This window comes from Callorhinchus milii, unplaced genomic scaffold, assembly GCF_018977255.1.
Source record: "Callorhinchus milii isolate IMCB2004 unplaced genomic scaffold, IMCB_Cmil_1.0 Scaffold11, whole genome shotgun sequence".
Lineage (NCBI taxonomy): Eukaryota > Metazoa > Chordata > Chondrichthyes > Chimaeriformes > Callorhinchidae > Callorhinchus > Callorhinchus milii.
Window position 1 is genome coordinate 5731647 of NW_024704752.1, and position 3204 is coordinate 5734850.

Below are 3204 nucleotides of genomic sequence, written 5' to 3' on the forward strand. Positions count from 1 at the left end.
TTCGTTTTAAGATCCACTAAAATGAGCCAAGGCACCAACAATGCTGCAAAATAAAACAGTAAAACAGCAGCCATGTGGACATAAATTTGGCACAGGTTTTTTTCAGATCAGGAGGAGGCAATAAGTATCCATCAAACACATATTAGTGGGTACTATGTTTAGATTTATTGAGTGTTCAGTTAAAGCACACGCACTGTTTATTATTGTGAAGACACAGCTGAATATATAGACTGCTGCATTGCTCAAATTAAATGCTCTGCTTCTTTGTAATTGGAAGTCAAATATATGATTACAGATAGGGGATTGATGCTCTCTTCCTACCGGTTCTATCACTGATGTATATTTCCTCCCTCTGGATTGCTCTGGCCATTACCAACACTCCCTCACAGACCAAATGGCCCCGGGATTTAAGATGACTTGAGCAATTCTCTCAGACTTGAGATGGCAAGATGATTATGGATAAGACATGATACATAAACACTTTTAACTTACTGTAATGGGTATTGTTAAAGTGGATTCTGATTGATTCCAAACTATCTGCGATGCTCATAATAATAATCCTTGCTCTTTTGTAGCATTTTATTACGTCAAGGCATGTCCAAGTGCTTCGCTGTAATCGACCGTGTATTTTGTTGGCAAAAATGGCAGCCAATTTGCACCCAGCAATCCCACAAACAGCCATCAAGTGCATGACTGATTTTATCTAGGGAGGGTTGTTGGCCAGGAACTGGGAGAGAGAAACTCTCTTCTCTTTTCCATGGAATGTTTAACATCCACCTGAATAGGCACGGTTGGGATCGTACTAGGATTTCAGCTCACAGTCTAGCTGACAATCCAACACTGTACTGGGGGAGTACTGAGTACTGAGGATTTGAACTTGTAACCTGTAATTTTTGGATTATATAAGTGGCTATTATACTCAAGCACACACATAGACACATGCTCATATACACACACATACATAATCACACTCGGATGCACAGACACTCACAAACACACATAGACCCCCATCCCACACACCCGAGACATACACCAAAACACACACACCACACACACACACAGATACATACACAGAAACTCATGCATACACAAAAGTATGCATAGATAGGCACACACATGCATATACATAGAGACACGCACACACATAAACACACACACGTACAATTAAACACACACACACACACACACACGTCTGTGACACATGGGTGTAAACGCCACCACAAAATTAGTGCAGAGCATTAGCTTGCAACATCAAGACATCAGAGAGCTGTCCCCACAACAGAGAAGCTACAAAAACATCATGAACGGATGAGAAGTACTTGTAATTTTCATGTTTTATACTTCCTTTCCCACTCTCAATTACTCATTTATCCGTGTTGAGTGGCAACAGGGTTCTGGCAGGATGAACTCGCAGGAGACAGATAACCAATTATGTTGAAAAATGCATCTTCAAAAGCAGATTTAAAAAAATGTAAATTTCCATTAAAGGACAATTATCTCTGCAGTTAAGAGTACATCAAAATGCTTGTTTATATTGTCTGCTCTATCTCCGGAAAATATTCCCACCAGCTGTAGGGTTCAACCTCCGCCTCACTGATTTCATGTCCATTACTCATCGATTTTATTTGGATTTTGTGTTAATTTCATATTGATTTCAGGTTGATTTCACATGGATGTATGTGTGTGGGTGTGGGTGTGGGTGTGTTTGTGAGCGCATACACTTGGCTTACCATGCCGTCAAGATGCCTCAACACTGTCGTTGCATATGATATACATAGTAGGGTATAGAATATTAACTGTACGAAAAACCTGACAAGCCCAATGAAGTTTGGAATCGCTTGTTTCAGTGGTGGCACAGGGAGCTAATTAATTACCTTTGGAGTTTTAATTCTCTACATATTCCCCGGATGCTTTATTTCCTCTTCGGTATTTTTATGAGTGATCTATTATTGAGCGGACAGCTTCTGTCAAGTCTGTGAGTCAAAGTGTGTGTGTGTGTCGCTCACCCACTCTTTCTAATTTATGCACCTCAGGTGTGAGGTCAGATGAAAGAAACAGACTGGTTGTATGGGTTCTGAAAACAACACCTCCCGCTTCCGCCACAGCGCAGGCAAAGGGGAGCAGCGGCTGAAACAGTCGCTCGGCAATTTAGCAAACCACAACAACGATTGCCACGCCACGCGCCTGATCGAGCCGGCGAGACTCTTCGCGGCGTGCGTGGCGAAGTGAAGTGGAGTGACGACTTGGCGGCGGCGGCGCGTGGCCAAGACAGAACGTTGCGGGCAAAGAAAAACGACATAAATTACATTAGGGCTGTGTGGTTTTGTGTGTACCATGTGGACCTGGGCTGTGTTGGTGTGTGTGTGTGAGTGTGTGCGTGCGTGCGTGCAACCTGTATCCCACATACATTGTGGCAACTCACGCACTCACCCTGGGGGACAGGTGTCACACAAGGCGACTGACAAATGAAACCTGTTGGTGTCTTGGCTCAGACTGTGTGATCAGCTGCAGGGAGGGGGCTGGGCAGAGCTGGGCTGGGCAGAGCAGGGCTGGGCAGGGCAGGAGTGGGCAGGGCAGGGCTGGGCGGCAGGGCTGGGCAGGGCAGGGCTGGGGTGGGCAGGGCAGGGCAGGGCTGGGGTGGGCAGGGCTGGGGCTGGGGGGTGGGGTGGGCAGGGCTGGGCTGGGGTGGGGCTGGGTGGGGTGGGCAGGCTGGGCTGGGGTGGGCAGGGCTGGGCTGGGCTGGGGTGGGCAGGGCAGGGCAGGGCTGGGGTGGGCAGGGTGGGCAGGGCAGGGCTGGGGTGGGCAGGGCTGGGGTGGGCAGGGCAGGGCTGGGGTAGGGGCAGGGTGGGCAGGGCTGGGGTGGGCAGGGCAGGGCAGGGCAGGGCCTGGGAGGGTGGCAGGGCTGGGGGCAGGGCAGGGGCAGGGCTGGGTGGGCAGGGCAGGGCAGGGGTTGGCAGGGCAGGGCTGGGGTGGGCAGGGCAGGGCAGTGGTGTGGAGGAAGTGTTGCCTGTGCCTGTGCCTGTGCCCCGCCTGGAGTGACGCTCTGACTTGGATCAGGAGAGGAGAGAGAGAGGAGAGAGAGGAGAGAGAGAGGGAGAAGAGCTTTGGTGTGTGAGCTGTGCCCCCACTCCCCGCTGTGTGGGCAGCCTCTGGCACCCAATGGGAGACCCCCCACCCAGTCAGTGGGCAGAGAGCCGAGAGGGA